General features: G+C 40.4%; 1 protein-coding gene across 1 annotated transcript in view; it reads right to left on the reverse strand.

The window, feature by feature from the left end:
* DDAH1 (dimethylarginine dimethylaminohydrolase 1) overlaps nucleotides 1-20,393 on the reverse strand; it is a 164,631-nt gene that overhangs the window by 44,007 nt on the left and 100,231 nt on the right. The gene's annotated exons all lie outside the window — the stretch shown is intronic.

The raw sequence follows: 20,393 nt of genomic DNA on the forward strand, positions 1-20,393 counted from the left end.
AGAAAGCTTTAAAATGAAATTTTTCTTTCTATGATCCCAGGCTGTGTTAACGCACAGGGATAATCTGGGCTGAATTAGGGAACACTTCTAGTGAGGCTTACTTTAAATCAAGGAGAAGATAAAAGGTGGAACAAATGCCCTTTGAGACTTGCAGTTTAATCTAAGTTCCTCCAGAAGCTCAGCAAAATAAATTGAATATGGTTAAGACTTGCAAAACCTTTAACATGGTAAAGACATAGATTGAGAAGCCATGAAAGGGACTAAAGGGAAAGCAAGAGATCACATCACACTGGGCAAAGCAAGTAGTTCTGCCAGAACACATTGTGCTGAGCACAGACAGTGAATTGTCAATGAAGAGTATATGAGACATAAATACAGAAGAGCTATTCCTAAAGCAATAAAAATATGGAAATACTTCAACAACAAGACCGATATTCATGCACTCAAAAAAACATTAAAGAGGATTCAAAGTAAAATAAATATATCATCTCATCCTTGTCCCGGAACTCATGCAAAAATTCCACAAACCAGAGTGACTCAGAACAATAAAAATTATTTCCATGGCTGAAATGGTCTTAACATTGTAATAAATACATCCAGTGACCTCTTTAAACCGTGGAATAGTTTTCCTATGTAATAGGAAGTGGAATTGTTGCTATAGCATAAGAAATGAGCACAACAACATTTACCATAACTTCTGGGGCTACTGTGAACCCAGGAAAATACATGACTCTTTCCTTCTGGCAGCCCTGCTTCAAAGTCCAGAGAAAACTACTCAGGAGCTTAGAGAGCGATCCTGAGAATGGAGCTGTAGTTATCTTCTGTTTCTACTGTTCTAATGCTTCTGTTATAACTAAACATTTCAAAGGTTACTAGGAATTCAGCTATATAATGGATTTTGGTATGAAAAGTTTATCTGTAATGAAGTAACATCTCTATTTAGGAACTTTATTAACTCTTAAGAATTAAAGAGAGGCCAGCGCTGTGGCACAGTGGGTTAACGCCCTGGCCTGAAGCGCCGGCATCCCATATGGGCACCGGTTCTAGTGTCAGCTTCTCCTCTTCCGATCCAGCTCTCTGCTATGGCCTGGGAAAGCAGTAGAAGATGGCTCAAGTCCTTGGGCTCCTGTACCCATGTGGGAGATCCGGAAGAAGCTCCTGGCTCCTGGCTTTGGATCGGCACAGCTTCGACTGTTGCGGCCATCTGGGGAGTGAACCAGTGGAGGGAAGTCCTCTCTCTGTCTCTACCTCTCTCTATAACTCTTTCAAATAAATAAAATAAATCTTTAAAAAAAAGACGTAAAGAACAGCACAGGGAGACTACTATATACACCCATTTCAGAAACACTGTATTTTATAAGAAAGTCTTGTGTCTTTCAAAATTGAGGTTTTAGAGGATTAAATGTTTGTGGTTTCTTAAAAGTTAAAACAGCTGCACTGATGTTAAAAAAAAATGGGTTTTGTGCAAGGGCAGTGCTTTCTTCCTCTCTCTTTTTTAATACCCAGTCACATCTACATAAACAAAGTCATCAAGATCATTCCATACCACAAATGTTGACACTATATTACTTCCAGCGTTAAGTGCATGGACACATTTTAAAATAAATGTAAACATCAAGTAAATAGTTTTGGGGCATGCAGGACCCTATGGCAGCCGATCCACAGTGCTAACTCCACGGAGACTTTCGGGGCAGAGCCGAGGGTGGCTGAAGCCGGCAGGCTGTCCATTGAGGACTTTATTCTCTTGGCACAGAGGTTTGAGAGAAGTAGACAAACTCAGCTGCAAAAAGGCCCAGGGTTGCCCCGACACAAGGGCCCGTGGCTAGCCAGCTATTCAGGCAGTTAGAACACTAAATATAATTATAGAAGTGGGAATTTTTGCAGGAAAAGATCCAAGCCATGAGTCTTCAAGAAACTGCCATGGTTAATGTTGACTTAATTAGCTTTCAAGAGGTGGGTAAAAAAGGACTAAACACCACACCCACCTTTCACAGAGACACTAGCCCTGCCGAGTGGAACTTCAGATTACTCAGAGTAACCCTCAGAACACACAGTGCCAGTTCCAGAGGATGAGCTGAAAGGGGCAATTTAAACCATGAAGTTAGACATAAAGAGGGTAGTAGCAGCATGCGGCACAACAAGTAAAGCTTTTGCTTGCAGTGCCAGCATCTCATATTGGAGTGCTGGTTCAAGTCCTGGCTGCTCTGCTTCAGATCTAGCTCCCTGCTAATGCACCTGGGAAAGCAGCAGAAGATGGCCCAGGTCCTTGGGCCCCTACCACCCACATAGGAGATGCAGATGGAGTTCCAAGCTCCTGGCTTTGGCTTGGCCCAGCTCCAGCTACTGCTGTCATTTGGGGTGTGAACCAGTGGATGGAAAATTCTCTCTTTCTCCCCCTCCCTCCCTCCCTCCCTCCCTCCCTCCCTCTTTCTCTCAGTCTCCCTCTCTGTCCCTTCCTCCCTCCTTCCCTCTGCCTCCTTTGTAACTCTGCCTTTCAAATAAATAAATCTTAAAAAAAAAAAGAAATAAAGAGGGTATATTCATTAATCCTCAATTAAAACCTAGTATATAATTTTCATACTCCATACAAAAGATGTGTAAGACCTTTCTTCCTTCCCTTTCCATGCTTCCATCTCCCTTTCTAACTTTATATAGCATTTCTTTTGGCCCATATTTTCCCCTCCTACCCTTTCTACAGATTCTTTCCCTGGCCACAGCTGCTTCTTCCACTCCTCCAACCCACACTTCTTTCTCTTTGAGAGAAAGATACAGCTTTGACGTACTTACCTTCTCTTTCCTTTCCTGTCTTTATTTCTACACCCTCCCACTCCCCCACCCTGGAGTATGAATATGAAAAAATGTAGAGTTACTGAAGTTATACATTCACAGTCACTATTCTAGAAATGCCTGTATACTACAGTATTATATCCAGGGCCTGGGGCTCAAACCTCAGCTCTGCTACTTATTAGCCAGTGACCTTAGGTTGCTCATATTTCTGAGCCTCAGTTTCCTCATTTTAATTGCATCAACTTCTAAGGCTCCTTCTGGTCATTAAATATCGGTAAAGCACTCAGCACCTGGCAGTTACTCCATAAATACTAGAGCTGCCTCTTGTTATTTTGGTGCATACCAGCTTGTGTGCACACAGTGACAGATATTTGTGCTATGAAACTGACCCACAAGGAAAAGGCTGCTGCTTTTTCTTACATTTGGATGTGATTCCCATGTTTTACCATCCTACGACAGATCCCATCTGCTTTCTAGTGAATTACAATTACAGTGTTCTCTGCAAAGCCAGAGTAAAGTTAGAGCACACATCGAGGGCACATTGAAATTTAAATTCAAACCTTCAAATCTGATTTCCTTCCAGCTCCTAGAGCTGTCAGGATATGAGGTAGATTTCCTGCATAATCTCTGCCTCAAACTAGACCTCTTGGAGGTTCTACATAAGGTAGGAAATGCCCTGTCTGGCAAGGTGTCCCACAGACCTGACCAGCATCGGCCAAGTAACCACAGACGATGACAGTGATGGGGGACGCTGCGACGTAAACACCAGTGTGAAGACTTCCTTCTCCTTCCCTGTGCCCAGTCTCCGTTATCTTTCCCGTTCCATCCTCTTGCCTCCATGATGGCTCTCATTTCTGTGCCCTTTGTCCTATCATGTAACATCGCCATTCTATCTTCTCATTTCACTCGTGGGTGAAAAGAGCTAGGGCTTTGCATACTGGCTCATTCCTTACTGGTGATGTGGATGGACTGATCCACTTGGGCTGGACCAGAGACCCAGTTTCCTGAATGGGAAATAGGATAAAGTTTTCTATCAAGGATTATAACAAATAAAATGATACATACAAAGCACCGAGCTTAGTACCTGTCACACTGATGGTCTTAGGGTTATTTTGCCTTAATATCACTCAGTTTTTGGTTTGGACTCTAGATACATTTCAGAAGGAAATAAATGATAAAAACACATTTTTATCATTTGCAGCATTAATAATCCTGTTTAATGCATTTGCAGCATTAAACAGGACATCTTTGAAACTCAGCTCTCTTTTTCTTCCAAACCTAAAATTCCAAAACAATACAAAACCTCCCAGATTTCCCACAATATAAAGCAAAACCAAAACCTAATACAAAGCCTTATACAGTCTTATCAAGAAGTTATACCATAATTGCTTGCAACAGCACTGTAATTAGTTTAATACTCTTGAAGGCAGTATTTTCCAGTTGACTGTGCCTGAAGTTGATTTCTGCTGTGCGTTTTCAACAGTGCCCAAACCGAGCGTCTCACACCTTTGCTCCGGATGTTGTGAATGTTGCTCATGAGGCCAAAGGGACAGCGCTGGGCTGCTGCTCCGTGAGGGACAGACCTCAGCCTGTTAGCCTCGCTGCTTCCCTCTGGCTGCTTCTATTCAGGGGGCTGCCAGATGGGCTGACTATAAATGAGGCCTTGGGAGTCACCAGCCGTGGCTGACAGGATGTAGCCTCACAGGGTTCTGCCACGCTCTGGAAGCCGTGCTATCCTCACCATCACCACTATGTTTTCAAGGCCTGCTTAACTTTTCCAAGTCCCTGTAGAACTCATCACGTTAAGAGGGCTGTAAACTCACACTGTCATTCTAGCCAGACTCTCATCCAGTGCCAAAGAAGTGAAGAGGCACAACACGGCTCGGTGGGTACAAGGAGGTTTCCTTTTCCTAGCTGGTTGTTGGCTTTGTTTTGCTGTTTGCTGTTAAGTGTGACATGTAGATAATGCTGAGGAGGCCACTCCAGGAGCTGATGGGACACCTCCAGCACATCGAGACACAGCTCGCTAGGAATTTGCTGATATGTCAAAGTGACAGTATATTGTCCCTGGTCAATATTCTAAAGGGTACCTTCAAAAGGCCGCACTTCATTTTTTAATGCCACTTTAATCTTCTTTGTTAATCAGCACATCTTTGCTCACTGTGGCCACTTGGACTGGTATCTCTGGCCAATTTTATGACAGTGCTTAATGTCCATAAAAAGATGTCACATACATTTTCTCGTATGAGCAGCATTTCCATCCAACATTTAATGGATGCCAGTTTTTAACCAACGTACAGAGATTTTAAAAGGGGTGGCAGACCAGGAATTTGGCCTAGCATTTAAAGAGCCTCTTGGGATACCCATAGCCTGTTTTCAGAGTGACTGGGTTCAAGTTCTGGCTCTGCTCATGATTCCAGCTTCCTGTTAGAGCACATCCTTGGAGGCAGCAGTGAAGGATCAAATACTTGGGCCCTATCACTCACGTGGGAGGACAAGATTGAGTTCCTAGCTCCCTGCTTCAGCCCAGCCTAGTCCCAGTCACTGCAGGCATTTGGGGGAGTGAACCAGTGGACAGGAACTCTTATCTATCTCTGCTTCTCAAATTAAAAAAAAAAAAAAATCCACAGTCTGGCTCTTGGAAAGCTAATAATTTAACGGAGGCAGATATACCTTGTGTATGTTTATTGATAAGAAAATATTGATGCTTACCACCCAAAAATGTAGGAGAAGTTGGCATTGAGATACCCATTTTACCTATGAGTAAACTGAGGCTAATGGAGGCTGACTGACTAGCTGACGCAAGCTTCCTGAGCCTGCCCCATGTTCACTCAACTGTGACTATGATTTTGCTGAGGTCTCATCACATAGCCCAGCCTACAGCAGGACTGGAGTTCGTATCTTCTGCTATTCACTTCTGTACATTTTAGCCCACTGTATGTTCAAGTATTTAAAGCTCCTGTGTCACAGCAACTTTGTATTCCATGATGGCTTCATATCAGAGATAACTGAAATGTCTGTGTATTAGGGTCAGAGAATACTAAATTACAGAGTGGTTAAGAATACTAAGAAATACGAATAAATGTATAAACCACACTAGGAATGTTCACCAAAGAAGGCCTGCATATTAATTACCATTCTTCAATTTTGGAATGCCTTGGGGGTTGTTCAGTAGTTCATTTCTTAACTTTTCCATATGGGCTGACTAAATAACTAAATGAAGCAAAACTATCAATTAAAAAAGGACCTAGAAAGGCTTAATAAACTAAATGATTCAGTATCAAAAGTTCCTTTGTTGGATATTTTCATAGTGTTTCTAAGGAAAAAGCTCTTAGGAACAATTTAATTAGCAATGATAATAGCAAACATTTGCACAGTCTCCCTGTGTGCCAGGTGTTCTACTCAGAATTCATATTTGCCTGATCTGACCCTTATAACCCGAGGCAGCAGGTGCCAGCATTCTTTCTGTTTCACAGATAGGAGACAGAGGCAGGTAAGTAACTTGCCCAAAGTCTCACTGCAAGTAACCAGCACAGCTGAGACTTGAAGTTGGACAACTATGCTCTGAAGTTTTGTTATTTCCTATACAACACTGTCAATAACAAAAAGATAATTTAGATATCTACTATGCAGTCAAGTGAAAACAAATGTAAGAATGACTGGAAGGAGCTATAATCCTCTCAAAAACAGATTATATTCACATTTATTTGTTTTAACAAAAAATGTGGTCTCAGACATTCTGGAGGAATGAAGGGCAGAGGCTACAAATTGAAGCAGTCTGAACTTGGGTCTGGTTTCCAAAGATTCTAAATTATGCTTTCCCAAGAATACACAAACTAAGGATAATGTGTTTTTAGAGCCACTACTTCCTTTTTGGTTTATGAAGTTATTTGCAGAAAAGTCTTGATATAGTCAACATTGTATTTTAAATACATGAGGTAACAAAAGCATATGGCCATGCAGACACATTCTAAACCAAGGCACTATACACGCTCTGAATCCACCCAAGACATTTAGAAAGACAAGAAGCGTATTTCTCACACTGGAATGATTGGTAGCCAAAATTCTAAGATAATGCCCATGATGGTTGTCCACAATGTACATCTCCTGTACAACAAGCATAAAAAGTTTGTGGCAAATGGAATTAAAAGTGTTTATTTTGGTGCAAAAAACCCTGAAATCCATGCATAGTAAAGGTCTTCAAAAAGTTCACGAAATATGTATTATGCAAAAATTATGTATGAATTTTACATCAAAATATTATTTATTTATTTATTATTTCACAATTTGATAGGCAGAAAGACAGAGAGAGGAAGAGAGAAGGAAGCTGCCAGAGTGATACCTCCTGGGAATTTACTGGTTCACTCCCCAAATAACCATAACAGCCAAGGCTGCGCCAGGCCAAAGCCTGTAGCTGGGAATCCAGGTCTCTGACATGGGTGGCAGGGTCTTACTACTTGAGCCATCATCTTTTGCCTCCCAGAGTTTGCATTAGCAGGAAGCTGGAGTCAGAAGCCAAACCCAGGCCTCTGATAACCGATGCGGGCATACCAAGCAGTGTCTTAATGCCTCTACACCATGTGCCTGCCCCCTTAACTTTAGCTTTTCAAGTACATTTTCTGTGATATTTTCAAAGTCCCTTCATTTAAGCCTTTCTCTCTGACTGGAAAAGGCCTGTAATTTGATGGGGATATCACTTCTGTGGTTACATTACAAGGCACAAGGAAAGATATTTTGCAGATATAATTAAGGTACCTAAGCAGTTGACTTGATTAGTCAAAAGGGAGATTATCAGATATAATTAGAAGGTGCTTAAAAGCGGGTTTAAATTAAGTTAGAAAAGGAGGAAGTTTGAGATGTTCCGACGAACTTGAAGAAAACAAACAGCCTTGCTGTGAGGAGGACCGTAGCGCCTAGGAGCTGAGAGAAACTCAGGGCTGACAACCAGCAGCAAACAAACCAAACCCAGGGACCTTAGTTCCTGTGACCTCAAGGAATGGAATTCTGCCAAAAATATGAATGAACTTGGAAGAGGACCAAAGCTCCAGATGAGAACACAACCCTGCTGACATCTTGACTGTAGCCTTGTATAACCCTAAGTAGGAATCCAGCTATCCTCATGCCCAAAATTCTGACCTACAAAATATGTGAGATAATCAACAGGTGTTCTTCTAAGTGGCTATCTTTAAGTAATTTATTACACAGCAATAGAAAGCTAATATAGAAAACCCACATTGAAACAGATTTTATTTTAAAATGTATTTATAAAGGCCGTTGGTCAGAAGCAAAAAAGCTGACTTAAATGCTCCTGTCCAAGTTATTTGTTCAGAATATGGCACGTAATTTCCTAAGATATTCCTAAGAAATGCCCAATGCCCAAGAAAACAGTGTTTTACATGAGTTTAGGGTCCTAAGCTCACCAATTTTCTTAACCCATTATTTACAGAAATGTTATATAGATATGTTTTAAGACTAAGGAGACAGGGTGCAATACCATTTCTTTTAGTTAGAAATTTAATGCATTCTCACAGAAATTGCAATTATAAATTAAAACATGTGCCTTGGGTCATCCCAGTCATCCTCATTTTCATTCACTCAGTAAATATTGAGTGTCTGGCCAGCCACCATGGTAGCCAGTGGTCAGTGGCCATGAAAAAATAGACACGGATGGCGGAGCTGGTATTTGGCTCAGCTGTTAAGATGTTGCTTTTGACACCCACATCCCATGTCATAGTGTTTGGGTTTGAGTCCTGGTTCTGCTCCCAATTCCAGCTTCCTGCCCTGGAAGGCAGCAGGTGATGCCTCAAGTAATTGAGACCCTGCCACACACATGGGAGAACTGGATTGAGTTCTCAGCTCCTGGCTTTGAACTGGTTCCACCTTGGCTGGTATCAGCATCTGGGGAGTGAGTAAGTGCATGGGATCTGGCTCTCTCTTGCACTCACTGTCTATTTCCTTGTCTCTCAAATAAAGTAAAATGAATATCACAAAGTACCTTTGGGATGAGAGAAATTAAGCATTCATGTAAATCATACAGTTACACACTATGGTAAGAGCTGTGGAGGAACAGCCCCATGTGCTCTGAGAATTGAGAGGTACATAATTCAGATTAGGGAGGTTATGAAGGAATCTTTGAGGAAGCGACATCTAAGTTAAGAAATCAAAATATTATCCAGTATCTATTCCTGCTGTTAGGTCATCTGGAATTCCTTAGAAACAAAAAAGCCATCTGGAACAGCTCACCTTACTTAGTCTTGGAAAAAGTAACGAAGGGCTTACTGGATTATGAAGATAGTCTATAGACATGGAAATTATCTAATCATTAAAATCTTCAAAAATTTATAAGAGTCAAATGAATGTCAATAGTCCTGTGAGTATTCTGGGAAATCTTGATATTTATAGAACAGTCAACATGTATCAGAGTTTTATAACCACTGAGTTAGTTTTCTCTTCTATTGAAGTTTTATAATAATAACTGTTTACATGAATGAGATATCTTGAATCATTTCCCACAGCCTGTTAAATATTCATTGCATTTTTTCCCATTGATTTTTAAACTTGCTGGTTTATTTCTAGTGACAACTGCTAAAAATTAACCAGGATATTTGACATCTTGGTTTCCATACTTGTAAGATGAGGGGGCTGAGCTTAAAATGAGGTCATTTCCAGTTCTAACAGTTGTAGTCCCAAAACAATTTTTGGCATTCATAAACGTGACTATAGCTGCAATCCCAGAAATTTTATTGAAAACACCCCAGATGTTTGTGCATGAGTAAAGCATTCTGGTGTCTAATCAAATTTAGCAAATGGTATTGCAAATTTAACCAGAAAAAGAGGGTGACTACATGGATAGAGGAAAGACAGGGAAAATCCTAAAAGAGACTACAAAATTTCAGACAGATGAGAGCCCTCAGGAGTGAACAGAAGGACTCTGCTGCAGTAGGAAAAACTATCTAGAAAACAAGGTCTGTGAGTATCAACTTGTCACTAACCTTGAAAGTTATATTTCATTTTTTGTAGCAAATCACCACACAGTTGCTCCACAGCTGCTAATTACCTGCCAACAGGGAGAATATTGCACTCCACAGAGCACTCATGGTGTCTTTCCTATTAGAAGACAGATGTCAGCTGTGTTTAGTTGCTAACCTCTGTGATTTTTCTCATATCACATGTAGTAGATCAGATTTCATAAACTTTGGGGTCATTCTCCTCCCATTTCCCGAGATCAATGTTAACTTGAGAAGGTGAACAGGATATAATGAACTCCTGGCCAATGCTCTGAAACAAAAGATCAAGTCATTCTTTCTGCTTTGTCCCCCTTTGGACCATATACTTGACACTGCTTTGGTTCTTTCCCCTGGAATCCTGTTCTAGTAACTTCGCCCAATCCCTTCCAATGAGAAGCATCATACTCTGTGCTCTCCCTAAGTATCTGAGCATTGACCTAACAATCCGGCACTATAGCTGGGCTTCCCAGGTGATCCTTGTCATCTGTCTCTATAAGACAGGATCAATATCAACAAGGTCAGAGGACTCTACTTGTTAACTATGCAAAACTATCCCTCTTTTGAAATTTTAATATCATTAACATCATTAATAATAAATAAAAATTGTTAAGCTCTTTCTAAGGGTCAAACATCATGCCAGTTGATTTTGCATGGATTATGTCACTTAATTATCATCAGTTCCCTGCAGGTACCTTCCAATCTAAATCAGTTATAATAATTTCATTATCTCCTGCTGGGGACTAGTGCAAGGGACCCATTTTAGCAACTGAGGGGAAGTCTGTTGAGAGGTTCCTGGAGCCATCGGAAGAAACTCCCTCTTCTTCCTTTGGACATTGTCCTGTAGGATGTGGTGCTACTGTGAGGACATAGCCACCACTAAGCTTGGCATGGCAGGGAGATGGAAAGGGTCAGAGTCCTTGATGACAGTTGGGCTGCTGAGTCTAGCAACTCTGGAGTTTCTGATTTATGAGTTTTTTCATTTCTTTAACCAATTTGGGTTGAATGTTCTGATAGCTGCACTTAAAAACAACTCATTTACTTATAACAACACTGACATGTAGTATCCAAAGAGCCATTAACAACAGACACATTACTAAAATTCACAAATTCTGAGCAGAAGCAACTAATAATGGAGGATTTTTTTTCTTTCTCTAGGAATACGCTACAACTTTCCACATCACCAATTAGACAATATGTAAGATGTGCTTGTAGCTGAACATGCCTGGTAACTTTGCTGATAAAATGTTGCTCAAATGCTACTTAGAACCACTCATAACACTAAGACTACCATCCTGCTTACAGAACACAGATTATAAATAATAATGATTTGTAAAGCTTGAAGCACCCCAGGAAAGGGTTATACTTCCTGGAATCTGTACATAAAGCAAAATTTTTGCAGCTCTATGTGTCAGAGCTGGAAGTGAAGGCTCCAACATTCTTCTCTGAACTGCTGTTCACATCTGGAGGGCATGTGGTGTCAAGGAAGGGTAGACAGTAGTGCAGAAGGAAAGGCAATGGGACAGAGTACATGGGAGAAATAAAAATTACTCTGGACAACACTGGGAAAGAGCCCTCTCTATTGGAGAGAACACGATGAAAAAGTCCCAGAGAGTCAAAGGCTCTTCCACGACAAGACAAGTTCTTGGAAGAGGGCTAGAAGTGACATTCAGTTGTTCAGATGAAAAGCAAGGCAGGTGCACTCCTGGTCTTGGGGGCTCTATTAACATATAAGTACTAATTCAAGCAGTCCATTTCCTCATTGATGATAATGACACAATACAGGTATTGAGTACCTAAGAGCCACTGACATTCTGACCGTACAGAGCAAATAAAAATAGGATTTACTGCCAAATACCAAATGAAAATAAGTGTCAGCTGCCAAAAGCCCTGCAAAATTTAGTATGTTAAAAACCAGGAAACTGACAAGTTTCTCAAATTTTAAATTAATTTTCCCGAAAGTTGAGAAGCATAAACATTTTGCAGTGCATACCATCCAAAATAAGCATCAGGCACAGCATTCAGGTGCCCATAATTTTCTGTGAATTCAGAGGAAGTTGCACACTGTCATTTATAAAGGCAAACTGACTTAAAGTATGGGAAATATTTTGTATGTTCAGCATACAGTTGATTCATTGTAGGCATTCAACTGCCTGAGAAGCCTTCCAATGTATGCCTGCTCCTGCCCCAGCTGTAGGTCCTAGCTGCGTGCACCATTTTCTTTTCTTTTCTTTTTTTTTTGTGAGCCCTCACATTCCCTAGGGCATCCTACTACTATAAGACCTGGCCCCAAGTAAGCTGTTTACTGAATGGACAACTGAACAACTTTGCAAGTCAGGCAAAATTTCTGAAATGTTATTTTTAAAAAAGATTCTAGAAAATTTATTTGAGAGGCAGAGTTACAGAGAGAGGGAGAGACAGAGACAGAGAGAGAGAGAGAGTATCTTCCCTCCACTGGTTCATTCCCCAAAAGGCAGCAACATCCAGGGCTAGGTCAGGCAGAAACTGGAGGCCAGGAGCTTCTTCTGGGTCTCCCAGGTGGGTGTCAGGGGCCCAAGTATTCCGGCCATCCTTCGCTGCTTATTCAGGCACATTAGAAGGGAGTTGGATCGAAAGTGGAGCAGCCAGGACTCAAATGGGCTCTCAAAGGGGATGCCGGCATTGCAGGCAGCTGCTTAACTTGCTGCTCCACAATGCTGGCCCCTGAAACGTTGTAAAAGTAATTTATGTATAGCCAAAATATATATACTTCGTTTAGCTAAGTCATAGTCACAAAGTGGCATGACATTTTCTTTCTTTTTTAAAGATCTATTATTTTATTTGAAAGTCAGAGTAGTGGGAGGGGGGGAGGGAGAAGGGAGAGAGGGAGAGAGGAAGTGAGGGAGAGAGGGAGAGAGAAAGAGAGAGATTTTCCATCCATTGGTTCACTCTGCAGGTGGCTGCAACAGCCAGTGCTGGGGCCAGGCTGAAGCCAGGAGCCAGGAGTTTCATCTGGATCTCCCACATGGTTGCAGGGGCCCAAGCAGTTGGGCTGCTTTTCCCAGGTCACTATCAGGGAGCTGATAGGAAGTGGAGAAACTGGGACCTGAACCAGTACCCATAAGGAACACTGGCATTGTACATTGTAGCTTTACCTGCTACACCACATTGCCGGCTTCAAAGGGTGACCTTTTCTAACCCCCTCTTAGGGCATTTCAGTGGGGGGAAGATTGATCTTTATTTCTAAGGACCTCCAAGTAAGAGAAACACTAACCACCAATCCTTTCCACTAGTTCCATTCATTTTACCTAGTGATTCAACAAATGTTTTATTCAGCATTTTCAATATCCTTGGTATTGTTCTGGGTTCTAGGAATCCATCACTGAAGAGAGAAGAACCTTGTGCGGGATTCTGGCAGGTTTTTGGAGAGCCAGGTAAAAAACAGTAAGCCGAAAGGGTATTGGATAGGGTAAGTAGAATGCAGCGATTTAACTCTGGGGATGAAATATGAAATGAGTGGTGGTTACCACAGATTGGGAGCTCAGGAACAGCTTTTCTAAAAATGTAGCATTTGTGCTGAGACCTGAATGATCAAAAGGACCAATCTGTTGCTAACAGGGAGAACAATGTTCCAAGAGTCAGTGCAAAGGCCTCAAGCTAAGAACAAGTTTAGCTTGTTCAAAGAACAGAAAGATCACCAGTATGGAGCCAGAAATGAAGTGGACAAGCATATGGGCTTAATTGAGTCCCTACCTACCCCAAATTCACTTTGAAAACTCCTAGTATCCAAGGCCAACCTTAAGATTAGTCTGGCCTTATGGGGGAGTAGTCAGAACTGGGAATATGGATTGAGAGTCAATGACACAAAAAGGTGTTTAAGACCAAAAGGTCCTAGAAGAACCACCTCCAACTGTGACCTGCAGGAAGTAGAAAACCTGCTTTGCCCGTTCCCTTTAACGACAGTATTCACAGGAAGACTCCAGGGGACACCTGGTCCTTGACTTTGCAAGGTAAGAGGGTTGTTTGCAGCAGTGGATGGCAAAATCCCCCTTGGGCAGGAAGGGCTCCCTAGTGCACATTCACTGTGATTACACAGATATGGGTCTATCTGGGTGAAGGTCCAGAAACCAGTAAGTGGACCATAATGAACTTTCCAGAGGTACTAGGTATGTGAAGCCTTCAGTGCTACTTTTTGCCAATTGCCTATACATATTCTTATTAAATTCAGTTTTGTAGATGCTATAAAACACAGTGGTAGCATAAGATTTTATTCCTTCAGAAACCAGCAACCATCAATTCTGAAATTGTGGTCACTTGAATGGGAGATAAGATAAGGTTTATTAAACAAATGAATAAAAGAGGCGAGGTGATAAGAACAACTTTCAAACACATTTTAGCCCAAAACACATTCATGCTATAAAGTACCACAGGACTGAAGGAATGCCTGCTGTGTTAATTAAAACATCCTTATTCACTTATTCAAGCTGGTGAAGATCCTGACTGAGAAAAATGTTCATTAGGATAGCATCAGTGACTGCTTCATGTGCTAAAAATGAGTAAGGCTTCATTTCTTTAAAAAAAAATGCTTGCTAATTTTTCACCAATTGGAATAAGCTTTCTCCACAACAGGTGCAAGTCAGTATTTTTTCGGCTGTCTCATACTGCCCAGGGGTGGAACACGCAGGATGGTTTTGGAAACATTGTGATAATTATTATTGTTTTGGTGAAAGGCTATAAGGGAGGATGAGTAGTTAATTCTGAGAAGTTGTCCCCTGATTCCACTTGCTTGTCTTGGAGCTTACTTAAAACTTGCTGATGAAAAAAAGAATCAGCTGAATATTTGTATACTTATGGATATTAAGGCTTATTTTCTACCAAAATTGTACCAACAGCCAGCTCCAAGAAATCTTTCATGGGAAGCTGTCCAGGTTCTAATGTGGTGGTAACAAAAATAGTAGGGGCTAGCCTTGTGGTGCAGTGGGTTAAGCTGCTACCTGTGATGCTGACATTCCATATTGGAGTGCCAGTTTGAGTCCTGGCTGCTCTGCTTCCAATCCAGTTCCCTGCTTATGTACCTAAGAAAGCAGTGGGTGGTAGGCCGCTGTTGCTCACAAAGACCTGGGTGGAGTCCTGGCTCCTGGCTTTGGCTTTGGCCAGACCCGGCTGTTGTGAACATTTGGGGAGTGAACTAGCCAATGGGAGGTCCCTCAATCAATCAATATCTCTCCTCCCACCTCAACTGCTTCTCATTAAATAAATAAATAAATAAATAAACAAGCAGTAAATAATTTCTGTTATCCAATCTGGGAATCCTCGGCTGGACCGAGACTGGGACGGTTCAATAGTACTTTGCCAACAGAAACACTCCAGGTACCAGTGTTGTGGTGTAGTGGATAAAGCCACCGTCTGCAATTCTAGCATCCCGTATGGGTGCCAGTTTGTGTCCTAGATGCTCAGCTTCCAATCCAGTTCTCTGCAAATGGCCTAGGACAAGTAATGGAAGATAACCCAGGTACTTGGGCCCCTGCCACCCATGTGGGAGATCCAAATGAAGCTCCTGGCTTTTGGCTTCAACCTGGCCCAGTGCTGGCTGTTACAGCCAATCTGGGGAGTGAATCAGCGGATGGAAGACCTCTCTCTCTCCCCCTTTCTCTCTGTAACTCTTTCAAAATAAATAAAGAAATCTTTTTTTTTTCAAAAATAAATATTCCAATGTTTAACCAAGGAAAACTAGCATCTAATTATGAGTTTTGCCTTTCCCAAATTCCTTACAAAAATTATGCTAAGCTTTGTGCCCTTACAGTTTCTATCCTTTTAAAAAGTTTTGTTTCTGCTTCCAATTTATCACCAAATATTAACTAATTTTTATATAAAACACTCATCTGAGGAATAACCACCAGTGATCTAACACAGATGGAACTTAACACCCTGGTTTTTAGTAATTCTCAAAGTACAATAACCTTAACACCATCTAGAATCTTTTAGGAAGCGGAGTGTGATGAAATTAGTTTCTCATAAACGTCTTTTCTCCTTGAACCAGGGCTGAGCTGGCTAGGATCCATTGTCTCTCAAGCAGATTTATTATAGATCAGATGCATTCCAGTTCACAACAGGAATGTGCTTATTATAAAATGGACAAAGCTTATAGTCTAACAAAGCACATAATCTTTTGGCACAAGGCTACTTAGTTTGATAGTGGGAATAGCACATAAACTGATATTCAAATCTTGAAATAAATCCCCAGTGAACACAATTCTGTTTATTGAGGTTAAAACTAAATGAATTTTAGTACTATGCAAATATACAACTTAAAATTTCCTATTAACATTATATAGTCAGCCGGATTTTATTGTTGCTTCAGTTTCTCTGCAAAGTACCTCAGAAACTTCTGAAAAGTAGATCAACTCTTTCATATCATCAGACCACAGTTTAGCATAGTGCCTCTTTCGTGATTAATGTCATTTAGTATCTGTGCAGTGAACTGAATGCTATCCTTGTAAATACCCAGGGAGAAAGCAAGAGACAGCTAACACAGAGAATGTAGTAAATTTAGTGGCTAAAAGATTATGCAAAAAACTGGGATTACAACAATTTTCTTAAAGTATGCCTAAGGATTAAAAGGAATGTGAAAAAAATGAAAAGAGTGGAGGTTGGGTGGTGGATCTCAGTTGATGGATCTTTGGTGGAAGAAACTGAGAAATACTTGGGACCCTATAGCACAGATATTTAAAATTCTATCCATTACCTACAAATATAGTAATCACTGCTGGCTCTGTTTCCCAATGTACACTTATGCACAGAGGACAGTGTTTGTGAAAACATACTTTCTGTTTTTCTAACCATCCAAATAGCAACGTGACTCTGAACATGGGAGAATGGATCGCTTGGAGCTGTGTTGCATGAGTCCTTTTGCTTGGGTTTCCAGCCCCTGGTTTACTGCTGATTTATTCTACCCAGGTTCTCACCACTGGGGGCTCTATGCATTCCCAGAGAAATCTTATCCTCTAGGCTTACCAAATGCTTGTCCTTGATTTTCCCAAACTTCAAGGACTATATGTGGACTCTCAAAGAGGTTTATGGAAAGCCCACACTCTGAGCTTGAAGTAGAGGTAACATATCTCATCTCACACGTTCAATGTGGAAAAGGTAGAAGTACGTGTAAGTCAAATGAAACCATTAATCATTTTTGCAATCCCAACCTCCAGGCATAGATACCACTCGCTGTTAATAATCTGCCACATAAACTTCCAGACATTCCTTTTCAGTACATTTATGAGAACATTTTATTTGCTCATAATGTTATAAAATTATAAGCACACAATCGCATGTTTAAATAAAACATGGGCACTATTAAAAAACAATTTAAAAATAAACTCATACTCTTTAAACTGAGATTGGTTTCAAGAAGGTTTTCTGAAAAACATACCTCCTGAAAACAGTCTTTATGTTGTTAATTAATTTCAAATTCAACACTAAAGTTCCTTTGCATTGAATTTTAGAATACTTCAAAACTTAACCCAAAGCTAAGATCCAGGCTTTTATGGTGGTAACAGAATTTGGGAACAAGTTTATAAAACATTTAAATATTCTTCGAAAATGATTCAGGATCAATTAGAATATGTATTAAAATTTGAAGAGACAAAGCTAGGTAGGTCACAAATCCCAGAATCTTTCTTTTCTATATATATATGAATCAAGAACAAAATAGAAACATTTAGCTGCCAAAAAAACCAGGCTGATCTGAAATGTCAGTGAAAGTTTTCTTTTGTGATGATAGGAAGATTTTAAGACTTGTAGCAAATGCTGGGAAAGTAACCTTACAATTGCAAAATGCTTAATTATTAAATGCTGGATAGAGAGAGGTCCTCTGTTCTCTATGGGTATGCAGAGCAGACACAAAATGCACCTGGTCAACCTGAGCTCTCATTATCTGGCAGACACTTGATATCCCCTAACACCCCATGAGGCTGCCAACTCCTTGTCCACACTGACTGCATGCCAGGTACCCCATTTTAGAACTAAAAAGGATTTAAAATTCATGAAGCTTTGTTGGAAGCTCAACTGTCACATTCTACTCATTCCAAAGTGTATGGGAAAAAGAGGAGAGCAGACATTTCAACTGAAGCCATTATTGTACTTGAATCACTATATTCCATTAAACTGCTTAATAAACCTACTAGAAGATGTTGATCACGTCAACCATACAGTTGCATTCCTTTCCTTTATACCAACCTACTCAATTTCATTCTATGCAGTATTACTCCTTCTGTGCCCTTTATTCCAAGGTTGCCTGGGATTCAAAGCACTTATTCAGTAAGTTTGTAATCCAGTTTAGTATGCTATTAACAGAATTCTTTAGAGAAGTTCATGGAAAAAGAAAATCAAACTTATTTGGGGTCAATGACCAGTTGTAAGGGAAACACACACTAAGCCAGTTTAAACGAAAAGGTCAGGATCTATGAGGTATTAAGGAAAAAAGAAAAGAAAAAACACTCATTTCTACAATTTTCCAACATTCCTTAAAAATAAAAACAAGCTCAACTTGGATGGCAAGGTCCTGGTTCCCCTCTACCAGTGGTGGGGACAACACCGCTATTCATAGGAAGTTAGCAGGCAGGGCTTTTCCTTAACACCAGGGAAGTTCTGGCTTCCTTTCCCTTCATTTATTAGGAGGTTCAAAACTGAATCTTACAAATCTTGTTAGTCTCAGCACAAATAATAGTATACCACGGGCTGAATGTTTTTAACATTTTCATTAGCATAACCAATGAATTGTCCTTCTTTATAAAGGATATATCTGAAAATATCTGAAGATGCAGAGTTACCCTATGGGCTTAAACATTTTAAAACTATTTGTTTGAGGCAAGGCTTGGCGAGGGACAGAAAAGCAAAGTTCCCATTTGCTGGTTCACTACACAAATATCTACAAGTGCTGGGAGCCAGCAATGGCAAGAACCCAACTACGTGAGCCCTCACTGCTGCTTCCCAAAGTCCACACTGATAAGAATCTGGAATCAAGAGCAGGAGGTGGGACTTGTACTCAGGCACTCCAATGGGAGACGGGCCATCTTAACTGCTGCACTAAATACCAGCTCTAGGAATGGAGCATTTTAAAAGAACTAATACACTATTTGCCCTGTCTACTTATCCAGCCAGTTTATTCTTTATTTAAAGATTAATCAAAATGTGTAATTGAAAAACTATAAAGTTAAGGGAACAAATGTCTTAAATTTATTTATGTATTTGAAAGGCAGAGTTACAGAGAAAGAGAGGGAGAGGCAGTGAGAGGGAAGTCTTTCATCCGCTGGTTCATTCCCCAGATGGCCACAATGGCCAGGGCTTGGCGAGGCCAAAGCCAGGAGACAAGAGCTTCTTCCAGGTCTCCTACATGGGTGCAGGGGCCCAAGGACTTGGGCCATCTTCTGCAGCTTTTCCCAGGTACATTAACAGAGAGGTGGATTGGAAGTGGAGCAGCTGGGACTTGAACCAGCGCTGCATACGGTAGCTGTGCCTGCTATGCTACAACGTTGGCCCTAACTTTATAATATTTTTATCAAGAAAAAGCAATTATTTTCTTGTATTTTTTTCTATCCTATATGTATCTTAGAACTTTAGAAGAAAGGAAAGGTCTCTCCAACCCCAGGATATCAGATGTGTGTCTGTTCAGTTTGGCTGGAGTAGCTTTTCTTTCTGTAGAGCAACTGTTTTGTAATAAGTTGCCAGTATACCCATACTGATTTTTTCACCAGCAAAAAATCAAGCTGAATAAAAATGAAATTCCCATCCTGGATAACTTCATTATTGTGAAAATATTTGTCTATCTTTTTTAGAGTGACCAAGGCTAGGTGCAGTGAAGTAGTTTTTCTTGCAGCTTCCTCCAGGAAACACCTTAAGGAGAACATAAAACCAACTCTAAATCATTCTCAAAGCCATGATACAGAGGAAGTAAATGTTAAAGCAACAATAATATGATTCAATCAAAATAAAAATGAATAACAGTCCAATATAAAAAGCTGTTAAATTACAGTAATTTCACAATCCATCTGAAAGAGCAAAACACACTCTTACTTGAATAAATATTTTTTGATCACCTAATACATTTCTAAGCTAGACACAGATACATGTGTGTTAAGTTTCTAGACCAGAGAACTATGTGGAAAAAAAAATCCTTCTCAGGGTGTTTAACTCACAGAATTATGAATGCATGGAATAGAAAAGACCTTAACAGTCTAAAAATCCATTATGTTGAAGAAACTTTCCCCAATCATGGAGGGCAGAAGGAGAATTTGAACCCAAGTCCCCTTATTTGCAGTATATCAAGATACCTGACAGATGAAAAAAAGCTAGTAATGTTAAGGATGCTAACACAATGTTTCTGCTTAAAGCATCTGAGATGAATTATTATATCACTAATGTATATTTATAGTTAAATTGTCTTCTAGACTCGAAGCATAAATGATCAGACTTCATTTAAAGTTTTCATATTGCTCAGGATTTCACCTTTTCAAGTGAGGAAAGGTTTGTCATCTGACCAAACCCAAAGACCACAGAATAAGGTTCCTTAGTATTGGAAGACAAGTGTGAGAACCACGGTCATCTGTGACATTATGCAGGAGGTACAAT

This window comes from Lepus europaeus, chromosome 5, assembly GCF_033115175.1.
Source record: "Lepus europaeus isolate LE1 chromosome 5, mLepTim1.pri, whole genome shotgun sequence".
Taxonomy (NCBI): domain Eukaryota; kingdom Metazoa; phylum Chordata; class Mammalia; order Lagomorpha; family Leporidae; genus Lepus; species Lepus europaeus.